This window comes from Macrotis lagotis, chromosome 2 (genome assembly GCF_037893015.1).
Source record: "Macrotis lagotis isolate mMagLag1 chromosome 2, bilby.v1.9.chrom.fasta, whole genome shotgun sequence".
NCBI lineage: Eukaryota > Metazoa > Chordata > Mammalia > Peramelemorphia > Peramelidae > Macrotis > Macrotis lagotis.
In genome coordinates, this window is record NC_133659.1 from 252,875,766 (window position 1) to 252,891,130 (window position 15,365).

The 15,365-nt window shown below is 40.6% G+C and overlaps 1 protein-coding gene and 1 long non-coding RNA gene across 7 annotated transcripts in view; one reads left to right on the top strand and one right to left on the bottom strand.

Moving 5' to 3' along the window:
* LOC141514727 (uncharacterized) overlaps positions 1 to 10,184 on the top strand; it is a 34,673-nt gene extending 24,489 nt beyond the window's left edge. For 3 of the 6 annotated variants that reach the window (XR_012476101.1, XR_012476099.1, XR_012476097.1), the window contains exon 4: positions 172 to 4,365. This is a non-coding gene — a long non-coding RNA (uncharacterized LOC141514727). Of the gene's footprint in view, positions 1 to 171; positions 4,368 to 6,711 lie in introns of those variants that run through there. The other 3 variants (XR_012476102.1, XR_012476100.1, XR_012476098.1) reach the window with 3 other exon arrangements.
* Positions 1 to 15,365, bottom strand: part of HOXC4 (homeobox C4) — a 142,772-nt gene that overhangs the window by 18,831 nt on the left and 108,576 nt on the right. The gene's annotated exons all lie outside the window — the stretch shown is intronic.

A 15,365-nucleotide genomic window follows, 5' to 3' on the forward strand; every position in this document is an offset into this window, starting at 1 on the left:
ATTACTATATTTTTACTATGTTGTTACTAGATATTACTAGATACTGCTACTATATTTTTTTTATAGACAAAAGGAATGTTGTAGAAATACAATTTTAACTGTTGGTTTGATTTGGAGAGAATGCTAAGAATGATTTTAAGAAAAACTGAAGGCATTGTTTTCCTGTTACAGCTAGAGACAAGAGGGGAAGACAGAAAGAGAACAGAGAGACCTCCTTTCTTGATGGAACTGTTTTAAACTTTCTCTTGTGAAGAAAATATTTACAAAGAGTATTTATTTTTCATACTGAATGTGAACTAATACAATTTCTAAAGTGGAGAAAAGTCAGGTGCCATTATAGTTAGGGTTTGAGGTTACTCTGTAATACTGCTCACAGTTCAAAAACTGTAAATAATTTTTTTATCTTTGTTTTGATATTTATTTCATTGTTATTAAATTTTTAGTATTTCATGTTAGGAAATTAAGGAATTTAATAAATTAAAAAGTGTACAACTACTCTTGGACAAGGTGATTTTTCTAGTTTATTACATAAATAATATTTGATTGATAAATAAGTTGAAGTTTCATTCATTAGTGAGGATTTATGCTCCTAGAGTAACCTAAAACTTGAGAAGATAAGATTAAATATGGGAACAATTTAAGCAGAAAGTGAGAGCACCTCACTTCTATAGGTCACAGGAAGGTATGGAAGACCTTTAGTCACAGGTATACCATGTCTGGAGATTGGTTACATTCCTTCAGTGGCCTATAGGATCCTATGATCCTATCAGAGTATTTAGGAAACTTAATTCTTCCATCCGGGATTCCTCAAGTCATTCCCTTTTACCTAAACAAGAGTGATGAACTTGGAACCCCACTTCTGTGTAACTAGTGTGGTTCTCTCTAAATCCATTTCCTCAGATTCAAAACGGTAGAGTGATACTTGTCACACCTACTTAATGAAATTGCTAAGAGAATTAAATTAGAATATTTTGTAAATGAAGCTGCAAAGTTTAAAGCTTTGTATGGGGTATCCCAAAAAAAGTCTTAAAAAAATCTTTAAAGTCTCAAAAACTTTTCCATTTTGATCCTTTAAGATTAGATGTCTATTCAGAAAGCACTAGGTACTGAGGATCACTGGTGGTAGATCCCTCTCCAGGCTCTTGTCTGTAGGGAGCACTTACTCATCATACCACTGACATTTCAGTTAGAGGACCACTAGGCCTTCCTATCTGACCTTACCCTGGATGAAAAAGACCTCTGACAGTATCCTGGAGACTCTCAGGTATTGCCATTTGCACCACCTTGGACCCAAAAGACTTACCATTAATATGCAGCTGAACCTTTCTACAAGTAAAGTCTCCACTAGAGTGTGAGCACGCAACACTTTTTCATTTTTTTCTCCATAAAACAACATGACCCCTACCTTTAACCCATATGGAGTTGAAAAGAGAAATGATATGATTATATGATAAAGTTTTAGGAAAATGATTTTGGCAACTGTGCAAGGGAAAGATTGGAGAAACTAGTCAGGAATTTAGGGGGAAAGACCAGATCAAAAGTGGTGTAATAAAGAAGGTCAAAAGAGTTATTGGTGGAGATAAATTGATCTACAGTACTTGGCAACTGATATGGTGGTGAGAAAAGAGAAGCATCACAGGTGACATGAGATTTCAAATTTGGGGAACTGAGAAGATAGATAGTAGCACCATCAACCAATCTATCTAGAAAGTGGGGTGGAACAAGTTGGGGAGGGGGGAAGGTGATGCAATACTGTTTTTCCTTTGTTTCCCAGGCTTCAGAGATACCCTCATCCTGGAAGAGCACTCTGCTTCTGAAGTCTTGTTCTCTCTACTTTCCCCAACTTCAGTTCCCCTGTTAAAAATGCAAGATCCTTGAAGGCAGATTTTTTTCCTTTTCCTTGTATTTGCATTCCCAGTTCTTAGCATAGTGTTTGGCACTGTTTCAGTACTTCATTGTCCTTGTGTAAGAAGCACTGTGTAAGTATTATATGCTTCTTGATGGATTAGCTTGTTCTTCCTGTACTGAAGAGGATAACCAGGAAGAGTCTATGTTGCCCCCATTGAGATGCCCCTTTCATCAATGACTGGGAATGGGGGCAGAAAACAAGGTTTGCCAGGTACAGGGGTAGCAGGAACACACTGCTACAGGGAATGGATCCATGTTTCTGACCTCAAACAATCAATTTATCTGACCCGAGTCTCATAAAGACGTCCTGATGAGCACAATCACTGGCTAATGGTTATGAGCTGTGACCTCTGAATTTATGACCAAGGGACTCACAGTCTGTCTGCAAGAACAAAGTGGCGGGTATAGAGACCTGGCAATGGCAAGGCTTTATTATAAAGAACATTTGCTTGTTGCACCATTTAATGTCTAGAAATTTCATATGCATGGGTCCTGAGGAAGGAGAGGAGGAGTAGCCAAGGGAGAAGGAAGGAAGAGCTCAGCCCTAGCCTAGGTGAGGTGAGGGAGAAGGGAGGAAACCCCACCCTAAGGTTTTCCATATTTTTAAGAGTGACATAAGTTCTACTCTTTGCTCCAAAATTTACTAATTTGTGACCTGGAGTAAGTCACATAACTGCTCCAAGCCTTTCTCACCTTTCCTTTTCATGTTCATCTATAAAATGAGGTTTAATAATACCTGTATTATCTATCTCACAGGTAATGGAAGCAAAGCTGTGTCACCCTTTAGGCTCTGAATGTGAACATTGTTGTTTGACTTGCTATTAAGACCATACACAAAGATTTTGGGTATCCTATAACTAAACTGTGGGAATTGATGAGTTCACAGAGAGAATATCTGGGGAAGAGAAGGAGGCCCAGGACAGAGCTTTGAGGGACACTTATGGATTGAGGCCAGAAGATAGATGATGATCTGGCAAAGGAGACTGAGAAAGCAGTAAGTGCATAAGAGATGTACAAGAGCTCTGGGGGAGGAAACAGTCATTACTAACCTGACAGTTTTTTTTTTTTCTGAAAGAGATTAGGAAATGCTTTCTGAAAGTTAAGACTTTCAATAGGCAGGCTTGGTGGAGTCATTCCTGACTTAGAAAACAGTATAAGCAAAGGTAGGCAAGTGGGGTACATTATGGGTAGCAGTGAATGATCTACTTTGGTTAGAGCAGTATACACAGAAATCTTATGAAATAAAAGTCAGATGGCACCATACTAGAGTTTGTACTCCACTGAGGCCACAAGGAACCTCTGAAGAAGAATGACAGAATGAGCTCTAAGATGTTGGACAATTGTATAAAGGACCATGGACAAGTCAGTTCACTTTTCTGAACCTCCATTTCCTCAATTGTAATGTTTCAATGCTTCAGTGGCTCTATGATGTCATTGAAATGGACATTCTTTCCATCATTTCAGATCACAGCCTATCCATACCTTCTCAGCCTAGCTACCATTTGCCATGTTCTCCAAAGGATTCTCTAGAAAGAAACAATTTAGCAGACTAGAGTCTTTCTCATATATTTCAGAGGTACCAGTCTTGCCACATAACCAGACTGCCTCCTTTTCAAGATCACTCATGTCCTAATTGATGTTAATTATATCACTTCTTTAAGAAGTCACTTATCAATGGAAATATATGATAATCTACTGTACACTGACCCTGTGTTGCCCATTGAATGACTTGCAAATCAGATTCTTTGCAGAAGAGGTAGAGGGCCAGCTGTGGAGTGAGGAAAACTGGGTTCATATCTTACCTCTGACACATACCTGCTGTTGTGACCTTGTCACACAAAGTCACTTAAAACTCTCAGTGATCCAGGTAATTCTATAAAGTTTCAAGTTGCAAAGAAGTTCCTGACCAGCATTCTTCTATGGAATACATATGAATTCACAGGTCCAAGCAAACCAACAAACTACCTTCCTCTTGACAAAAATACTTTTCTTTTATCCATGGGGGTCCTATGAATGTTACCTGCTTCAGGAATTGTTACAAAGAAATTTGCAAACCATACAATAGTATAGAAAGTGCAGTTTGTATTAGCCTGGTCCTGGTTTTATTTCACATCTTTCTTCTTCATATACTCTATATATCAGCCATCATGGGCCACTTGCCATACTCTGTATATGCTCCACACTTTTCTACTTTAGGGGCCTTTCATACACCATTCAGCCACCAATCCTACCTGACTGACCTCTTCCCCCACCTGTGCCTATTAAAATCTTCCCCATTCTTAGAGGTTTAGCACAGGTTCCATTCTATGAAGTCCCATAATACTCACTAGGTGCTTCCCAAGCACTTATCATTTTCTAATTTACATTTTACATTATATATGTGTATATGTATATGTGTGTGTGTATATATATATATATATATATATATATATATATATATATACATATTTGTGTAATTACCTTCCCTAGTTGGCTCAATGAGGACAGAGACCAGGCCTCAGTCAACTTTATATCTCAGGGGCAGCACCTTCTGGTATCTGCCTACAAGATGAAGATAATGTTTAATAAGTGTTTGCTAAATTTTAATTGGTACAGTTCACTGAGCTCTATCATAGCAAGCTGTCCTCAGACATGGACTAAACTTTAGCACAGCCAAAGGAGGACAAATTTTTAGTATTGGGGAAAAAAGAAAAAAAAGACAAACTTGAAGATCGTCCAGTCTCAATAATGCTTATTAATTGATTTCATCACTTGTGAAATAACAGTGTGGGACAAGATGATCTCTAAGGTTTCTGTTTGAAATTCTGGAATTCTATGACTTGGGAATAGCTAGGAATCAATTTATTAGCTTCATAATGGCCACACCTATCTCAGCCTATTCCTGGCCCACTTACTGCTTTGAAAGAGATTCTGTATCCCAGATAGTCACCCCAGAATTGGTTGAGGAAAATGGAATTCGTATTCCCCACTCTTCAGATCGTTGATGCTACAGTTTCACATACCCCCAGGAGCCATCCATCTGGAAGCTATTTGGCATCTCGTGGCAGGAGTTGGGACACAGTGCAGACCTCTGCAGGGTGGGAGGGCAGGCCCAGATTACTGCCATATTGAGGTAACAGGAGTAAAAAGGGCAGACTTTGGGGGGCTTGATAGATTCAAGAACTCATGGATGACAATAGGTGAGAGGTAGGATAAGGGGGAAGTTTTTCTTTTTGAAAGGGGATTTTCTCATCAAGCAATGGAAGATTTGGGTGGTAGTGAGATCTGGTGAGATTAAATATCCCTACCACCAATCATATGATTTATAGTTCTGATACTACAGAATTCTAACACCTAGTGGCAGGGTCATCCTGAGACTTTAGTTTCCAAGATACTATGTGAATTTTAATTGACAAAAACATCTAGGGAAATAATACATATGGAGAAATCTTTACTTCCACTTGTCTCTTCAATGTATTGAGAGCTGGAAAGGACCTCACTTTATTCTGTAATTGAGGAACTGACCTAGAGAATAGAAGTCATTTGCCTAAGATCACACAGATAATTAGCCCTGAGGCAGGATCTGAACTCAGTTCCTCTGCCCTCAAATCCAGTGGGGGGTTTTTTACTTCAAAACCACAAAGGCCAAACTCCCTCTGTGAAGTCTTTGAACTGGCAGGTAAAAGTAGCCCCTCCCTTCTCAGATTTCCCAAAGTACTTTTCTTGGATCTTATCTTCATTTAGCTCCCTCTGCCTTGTATCAATTCAACACATACTTGCTACTTATATGTTCAAGGTGCTGATAGAAAAGTTAAAAAAAAAAATGAAACCACCTCTGATCTCTTCTCTCAGGGATTTCAAATTCCCATTTGGAAACAAGGAAGAGGGAAGAAGAAGTTATAACATCTGCATAGATAAGTAAATACAAAGTTATTTTGAGAAGGAAAGTGACTAATAACTAGGCAGAGGATCAGGAAAGGATATTCAGAGTATAAGGAAGGCCATTCCATGGAACATGCACAAAAATTGCCTTTCCTGCCCTGTGCCAACCATGTGGGTGACTCAGCACTGGGTGAGTCAGAGATGACAAAGTTCACCATGGAATTCTAAGACTGCTTTTCACAAGCTGGTGTTTTTATAAGATGTGGCAAACCCTGAATAGCCCTTTGGGCCTTTAACCATGCCAGTTTGGTGGGGAGCTGCTTCAATTAAAGAGACAACTTTTAGCTCACTTAGGCTCTTTTATGTGACAAGAACTGTTCTTTGAGATTGTGAGTTTTGTTGCTGTTCAGTTGTTTTCAGTATTGTTTGACTCTTTGTGAATCCACTTAGGGTTTTCTTGGCAAAAAATGCTAGAATTTTTTGCCATTTCATTCTCCATATTATTTTACAGATAAGGAAATTGAGGCAAACAGGCTTAAGTGACTTGCCCAAGGCCACACAGCTAGGTGATTATTAAGTGTCTGAGGCCAGATTTTATTTTGTTTTTTGTTTTTTTTGCAAGGCAATGGGGTTAAGTGGCTTGCCCAAGGCCACACAGCTAGGTGATTATTAAGTGTCTGAGGCTGGATTTGAACTCAGATACTCCTGACTCCAGGGCCCGGTGCTCTATCCACTATGCCACCTAGCTGGCCCCTGAGGCCAGATTTTAACTGAGGAAGATGATTCTTCGGAGTCCAGGCTTGGTGCTCTATCCATTGTACTACTTAACTGCCCCAAAGTGAGGGGATAAACTACAAATTCATACTCGGATCATGTAGTCAAAGTGAGCCACTGTACCAGGATTCCAATTGCCATTTCCATTTTGTGTCTTTTCCTGAATAGGTGTCCAAGTTTAGAGATGACTTTATGAATTCAAGAGATCCCAAGTCCAACGAGTAGAACTGACTGGTGGCAGGGGAAACTCTAAATGAGTTTCCAAGAGGAGGAACCCAAACCTCTGGTCTGGCTCATCAGAAGACTTTAAAGGAGACTGTGCAGAGGCAAGGTGAAATGAAAAATGTTTAATTAACAGTCTTGCAATTTGCTTCACATTCAGATTAGGCATATGAATCAGTCTCCCAGGGGAATCTAATACTAGCTATAAATTTAGGTATTGAATCCTGTTTTATTTGTTGGGCTTTTTTTTCAAATATATACTTGTTGGTATTATATGTTTAACCTTTCTCTTGTGTGTAGAAAATAAATAACTCTCCCAAACATTATTCATATTGCATAATGAATATGTTTCTATTCCCCTTTTGAGTAGACCTAGACATGAGCCCAAACTCATTTTAAATGATTTATTCCAAAATGCTAAAGAGTTCAAAGTTAGGCTCTCTAGAACTGAACCCAGGTAGGACCACATTCACGAGTCCCATAGAGCTGATGGTAGAACAGGAATCTTTGAATTCAGCAATGGTTTCTCTTGTTATGGAAAAATTTGTGAAGAGGATTTATATGAAAATGGCCAGAAAGATAGAAAGGAGTCGGATTTTAGAGGATTTTTAAGCACCTAAGTAGGTATCTATATGAATGACTTTCTTTTCTTCCTCTTCCCAGTCTTTTTTGGCCTGGCTCCCCCAACCAGATTATAAATTCCTTAAGAGCAGGTTCTGCATAATGGCCTTCAATTAGTAGGTGCATAATTGTTATTGGTTTTAAGGCAATGGTGGATTACTTTTGACTGGGGTAGTGAGAGAAGTCTTCCAAAAGAGGTGTCATTTGATTGTGTAGCCAAAACTTCCTACATGTAAATGTCCATATTTGTTTCCATAGCTGGCCTGATGAAAATATGGCATCTTTTGACAAAATTCTGTCTTCCCCACCCTTCCAACAGCTATGCCAAGTCTCAAAGCCTGAACAATTCAGTGAACCAGAAAAAGTGGTGGGAAGAAAGCAAGGAAGAGTCCTTAATTAAATGAAAACTGCCCCCAAATGCTCATCTTTCCTTAACTGAAAGATAGCCCAGGATAGGGAATACTAGCCAAGTCTAGAATTGTTAGAAATGGGGGTGGGGGTAGGAGAAGTATCTCAATTGAGATTCTTTTATTATCTTCTTGAATACAAGTTCCAAAGATGATATATTAAAAAGAACCAGCCAAAATTTGGAAGTGTCCTCTAAGAAAAAGCAAGATACTGAATGATTTGGTCAAATTGCTTTTATTTATTTCAATAAATATATTCAATCTCTGTCATTTAATTCAATTACTTATTAGAGATCTCACGGTACATCTCACAGTAGAAATCACCCAAATTCCCTAAGATGTATAATACCCAAGGCCAACATCTCATTCAGGCCACCCAAAACAATCTTATTACCTCTAAGAAGTTGGAAATGAGAATGATCTGAGCAGGTACACAGAACTGGGTATGGAAAGAATTCCGCATGGTCTAATCTTTGCTCAATGTAGTCCATGAAAGTGTTTCAGATGTGATTTCTTCTCTTATCTTGAGCTGTTACCTATTCAAACTTTCCTGATTCCTGTTTAGTCTTGATCTTCACTATAATTCAAAGCCATCCTGTCATGATTTCAGGAGTGGTAGCTTGGGCTTACTTTTAAGGGAAATTTGACCTGTCAAGTTTTAGCTGATAGAATTATTGCTTAAAGTTATTTATACCCAACATCCTAAAATATTAATGTCACACTTCAAGGTGATTCATGACAAACAGATCTGGACTTCCTGATCAAATACAATCAAATGGTCAAGGTAAGAAAACATACTCATCACTAGGATCTGCTTATCAGACCTTACATCCAAGTTATTTACATACACATGCTTGAAGTGAGCATGCTCTTTTTGAATTCAAGATGGAGTCATTCCATGTGCTTCTATGACAGGGAGGAAGGAAATAAAGTGCCTAGAATTTTACAATGATTCAGCAAACCCAGACATCAAAATTGTATCAAGGTATTCTCGAGTCAAAGGTTTTCCCAGCTGCTATATCTATTACTTAATTCCACTGAAGCCAGACACAAGTAATGATGCAAGAAGCTCTATTTTGAAACAAACAAAAAACCTAAACACTTCATCTACCTTCTGTAAGGCCCCATCAGAGGTTCGGGCCAAATGTTCTAAGAGAGAGAACAGGAACAAATACCAAGACCCAAGTCATCAGAACCAAATATTGATTGTTGGGAGAGCTAGAGAGTAAGCAGTAAAAGAATGAGGGGAAGGAGAGAGATGAGATGGAAGATTCTATAATCTGGGAGATTAATCTAGGTCATTTATATGTTAGTATCTCTTTTATATTCCACATATACCAGTTTCTAGGAAAGTAAACCAACTGATATCCCTCTTTTAAGTGCCTACTATGTACTAGGTGCTGGCAAAACAAAAGCAAAAAAACCCCAAATCCTGCATTTTAGGAGTTTACATTCTATCAAGGGAGGCACATATACCTCTATATTCATTAAAATGGGAAGGAAGCATCAGTTCTTAAATGGGCAAGAATGAGGAATGGCCTCATGTAAAAAGGTAACATGGAGCTGAGATTTGAAGGAAACTCAAGGGGTTTCAAGAGGTGGAGGTAAGAAGGAAATGCATTCCAGGTGTGGAAATAATCTGCAAACACACAGAGAGGAGACAGTGTCTCCGGTAAGGAGCAACAAGGAGGCCATTTTGGTCCAGCCATAAATGTGCAAAAGGGAGTAAATGTATAATCAATCTGCAAAGGTAGGTTGCAGCCAGGTTGTAAGGAAATTTAAAAAGCAAACAGGAATTTGTCCTAGAGGTAATATGGAGCCTCTAGACTAGAGTTTATTAAGCAAGAGGAGGGACATGATCAGGCTGATGCCTCAGGAAAATCACTCTGGCAGCTGTGTAGGATGGATTGGAGAGAAGAGGGAGAACAATTAGGAGGGAGGCCATTACAATAGTCCTAGAGAGGTGACTTTTTGTGCAAGTAGAAACAGGCGTTCTCCTCCACTTCCCCCCCTCTATTTACAGGGTTTCCAAAGTCCTTTTAGGCCCTTTCCCTGTGTCTTTTAGGGTCATTGTCCTTGTTCTTTATTTCCTCCATGCTCCTGCCCTTGTCACCTCCCGAGCACCCGCCTCTGCTCCTCCTGGCTTCCACTCTGTAAGTCCTGCTCACTGTCTAGCCTCCCGCCTTACCACTGCAATTTAGAAAAGAAGACTTATCCTCCTGGGAAGATCAGGAAATAGCCCTGGAAGGCCTTTCCGCAATCGGGATGGGGAGACCGAGATTCGGAAGGCGAAGAAGGCGAAGGGAAGGTACCGTCCCCGATCGGCCGGGGGGCCGGGAGCCGAGCCCGGGGCCCGGGCGACGGCGGCGGCAGCACGAGCAGCGGTTGATGGATGGGGCTGTGGCCGAGGCGAAATCATCTGAGTCTGGGGTGCCCGCGCGCCTATCGCAGACAAACCCCTCCGCCACCAGCCAGGGCCCGCTGTCTTAAATATTACCCCGGAGTTTTCAATTATCTCCTATTAATGGATTTGCAGGGGCTCCTTCATCAAGCCCGAGGTGGCTGGATGTGGGGGTGTGGGGAGCTCGCGGCAAAGGCTGGAGCTGGGAAAATGGCCCATATTTCAATATTAAAGCCCTTTACGATCGTCAGCAGCATGAAAGATGCTGCAAATAAAACGGGGCCGCCCGCGCCAGGCTCTCCATCTCGCAGGTTTTAATTAAAGCTGAGGGGGAAGCGACTGCGGCTGCGGAGAGGGTCCGAACCAGGCCGAGGTGATCGGGCAGATCCAGAGCAGCCCCGATCGGCCTTTTCCAGGCAGCTCCCAGGTTGGGGAAAGCCCCCCGCCCGCCCCCAAACTTGGTTCTACTCGCAGGGACCAGCAAGCCTTCAGAGGCTGGCGTCTTTTTGCAGGCAGGGCTTGTCCCTAAGGCAGGCCTGAGGGGTTGGGGAGGGGGCAGGGAGGGTGGTCCGCGGATCTGACCATTAAACAAATAGCATGCAAATAAATGAATGAATGCAAATGAGATGCAATGTCGAGTTGATGGGGGGTACGTTTTGAACCGGACTGCTGTGGAGCTCACCCCCAAAGCGTCCCCTAACGAGTCCCCATTCCCATCTGTCCCCTCCTCCATCACCATCAACGTCTGCTGCCATTTCCCTGGCCACTGGGGAGAGAGGGAGGGGGATGGGAAGGCAAGCTCTTCCCGTGGCCCCAGCTTCTGTGGTTTGGGGTCCCGAGACTCCGTCTGCTTTCTCCATCACCCCCTCCTGCCTCTCCTGGCCCTGGCCGAGGGTACACACATACACAGTAGCTTCACTGTTTCTGCCTTGGCAAGGCTCCTGGCTTGACAGCTTGTGCAAGCCGGGCAGACTCATCAGTCAGGCGGGAAGGACGGATTAACGTCCGGCAGCTTGTGCTGAGGACTCCCTTGGGGGCAACCGCTGGCCCAGGCCCAGCCTCCTTGCTCCCCTCCCTTCCTCACTCTCTCTGCTACCTCCACCCTTAGCTGCCAACACGGTACCAGCTGCAAAGGACATCGAACAAGGAAGATGATGGAGACGAGTTCAATTACCAACGCTGCCACCAACTGACTGGGTGACCTCGGGCATGTTGCTTCCACTTTGAGTCTATTTCCTCATAGTCAAATGAGTTTGTACTAGGTGATTTCTAATCTTTAGCATGGTATTTTCCTAAACGCCTAATTAAGTCATGTTAGACCTTCCAGGAGGGAGCCCATCCCAAACTCCTTCCCCCACTCCATTCAAGATAACTACTTGGGGGTGTCTAGGTGATGCAGTGGATAGAACACTGGCCCTGGAGTCAGGAGGACCCGAGTTCAAATTTGACTTCAGATACCTAATAATTGCCTGTGCGACCATGGGCAAATCACTTAACCCCATTCCCCCCCAAAAAAATAACTACTTGGCCAGAGACACCCCAATGGGTCTCTAGCTGGACCCAAGTCACTCAATGGATGCTGGATTAAAGAGAAATCTGTTTGAGGCAGTTTTCAGACAGAGAAATCATAGCTATCTATAATCATATTTTAAAATGCTCTAAATCACTATTGATCAGAGACATGCCAATTAAAATAATTCAGAGGTACCACCTCACACCTATCTGATTGATTAATATTACAAAAAAGGAAAATGTTGGTAGTTGAAAGGGATGTAGAAAAACTAGGACACTATAATGCACTGTTGGTGGATTTGTGAACTGTTGATTTAATCATTCTGGAGATCAATTTGGACCTATGCCCAAAGGGCCATAAAACTCTACATACACTCTGATCAAACAAAACCACGCTAGGTCCATATCCCAAAGCCATAAAAAAGGGGAAAAGGATTTACTTATATAAAAACATTTATAGCAGCTCTTTTTTGGTGGAGGTTAAGAATTGTAAATCAAACAAATAAAGGTGTAATATGACTGAGGCTGGATTTGAACTCCTGTCCTCCTAGCTAGTGCTCTATCCACTGCACCATCTAGCTGCCTTATCATCAATTGAGAAATATAATGGAATATTATCGTGCTTTAAGAAATAACTAGCAAGTTGAATTCAGAAAAAACCTGGGAAGATTTAACATGAACTGATGCATAATGAAGTGAACAGAACCAGGGAAGCATTGTACATAGTAACAGCAATATTGTTTGATTAAAATTATGAATGACTTAGCTATTCTCAGCAGTACAATGATCCAAGACAATCCAAAAGGACTAATGATGAGGGATGCTATCTGCCTGCAGAGAAAGAACTGATATTGATTGAATATAGACCAAAACAAGCTATTTTTCACTTTCTGTTTTTCTTTTATTCAAGTCTTCATGCACAAAATGATTAATATGGAACTGTTTTACACAATTGTACATGCATAACCTATATCTGATTGCTAAGTATCTCAGAAAAGGGGAAAGGGGAGGAAGGAGGGAATAGAATTTAGAACTAAAATGCTTTAAAAAATATAAATGGGGGGCAGTTAGGTGACACAGTGGAGTCAGGAGGACTGGAGTTCAACTCTGGCCTCAATTACTTGATATGTATTATCTGTGTGATCTTGAATCTCTTAACTCCATTGCCCCACCAAAAAAAAAAAACAACAAAGAAAAAAATGAGATAGGGATTTAAAAGGAAAGAGAGGGGTCTATTTGCAAAACTCTATATATATGATACTGAGGGAAGAAGTGCAAACAACCAAAAATAACCCTTGGTGTTTCTTAGAGGTGTTCCCATTAATTTCTGTACTCCTGAGAAAAGTAAATGGAAATGCAGTTTAAAGGCGTCTTATAGTGAATTCTAGGTTAAGGAAAGCATTGTTTTTTTTTTCTAGGCAATTCTCTAAAACTATAAATTGTCAAAAAACAGCACCGAGCTGCCTTGGAGGGACTTTCTTCATACCAAAGTTTCCTATACCAATGAATAGAAAGAGAAGGGAGCAAACATGTACAAAGCACTTACTATATGGCAGACACTGAGTTAAGCACTCTGCAACTTTTATCTCATCTGATCCTCACAACCCTGGCTGCTTTTATTATCCCCATTTTACAGTTGAGGAAACAAAGGCAGACAGAGATTAAGTGACTTTCCCACAGGTAATATTTGTTAAGTATCTGAAGTCTTGATTCTCCCTCAGCCTCTTACCACAAGGCTAGTCATGTCTGTCTCTTACCAGCTTAAGATTTGAATGTATTAACTAAATCAGGATTTTTAAGTCTCTTTCCTCATATTTCTTACAAATATGATTTTATGATCCTGGAAGATATCCAAGGAGTTCATGACCCACCTCTTGCCTGAGACTCACAGAGTTAATAACTCAGGATTATACAAGTTAGTTGGGAAGATTATAGAATGGAAAACTGAAAAGGACCTCAGAGATGTTTGAGCCTAACAGCCTCATTTTATAGATGAGGAAACTGAGACCCAGAAAGTTTAAATAATTTATCAAGGTCAACACTCTTAGAAAGTTATAACACTAAAATTGGAACCTTGGTCTCTTAACTCCTAAATCGATACTGTTCCACAATTTTTATCAACTGTCAATTAAATATTCTCTAGGACTGTTCAGGTTAGCTGGGTGGTACAATGTGGATAGAGTGACACACCTGAAGTCAGGAAGACTCATTTTCCTGAGTTCAAATCCAGCCTCAGACAGTTACTAGCTGGGTTATCCTAGGCATGACACTTAATCCTATTTGCCTCAGTTTCCTCATCTATAAAATGAACTAGGAAAAAGAAATGGCAAACCATTCTAGTATTTTTGCCAAGAAAATTCCGAATGGGATCATAAAGAGTCAGACCTGACTTAAATAACTGAACAGCAACAAAATAAAAGGATTATGCATCAACAGTAGGATCAGAACCTTGCAGATTTAATGACCAAATATTTCCTGGAACAGGAAAGTTCTGACAATAGGGGCAGATGGAGAAAACCAACAAGACTTCGGGAGCCCCTTTCTCTGAATGGAAGGAATTCAAAATGTTGTGTTTTGAACATCATACAGACTATTTGTGCCTGACCTCTGATAGAACCTTCCAAGATCATATATGTTTGATCAAGCATGGCCAGACACACTATTTTTTTTTTTAGGATTTTGCAAGGCAAATGGGGTTAAGTGGCTTACCCAAGGCCACACAGCTAGGTAATTATTAAGTGTCTGAACCTGGATTTGAACCTAGGTACTCCTGACTCCAGGGCCGGTGTTTTATCCACTGTGCTACCTAGCCACCCCCAGACACACTATTGACAACAATATCATTTTGAGGTCCTTTTTGAGCAGAAACACAAACAATAACACTGAGATGTTCAGATATGATGAGATGAGAGGCACCATGAAGAGTTATGGAGATCACTCTCTTCATCTCCATATAAGGGAACAAAGGATAGGTTCCCCTCATAGGTTGGATATTGATAACTAGATATAGATATAGACCCCATTTCCTACAGTAGGGGGAGTCCCATTCTGGTGCTGGTATTCACATTACAGCAAAAGGGATTGAAGGTGGATACCAGAAGAGCCTAAGACAAAGTTAAATGATGAGTTGGGTGAGCAGGAAGGTCCTTAGAATATTCTTTCTTGGGGAGTTTTAAATTTAGGCAGAATTCTGATCTGACTGAGATACAGGCTAGGAAATGACCTAGGTGACCTGGACACAAAGATTGATGCTAAGTATAAGCTTACTCACATAATTTATTAGTTTAGAATGCATTCAGCAACAAAATTATAAAGAAAAGAAAAACAACTTTATAAAATTTGAGAACTCTAATCAATGCAATGACCAATCCAATGTCAGAGGACTAGTGGTAAAACATGTTACCTACTTCTTGACAAAAAAAGTGATAAACCCAAGAGGCAGAACAAGACATACATTTTCAGACAGGTCTAGTGTGGGTATCAGTTTTGTTTAACTATGAAAAATGAGGGCTTTGGTCTTGCTTCCTTTTTTGATTTTCCAGTAAGGGTCTATGGGAGGGAAAGGGACATAGAAATAGAGTAATGAAGGAAAGGAAGGAAGAAAAGAGACAGAAAGAAATAAAGGAACAAAGGAAGAAGAGGAGGGAAGGAAGAAAAAA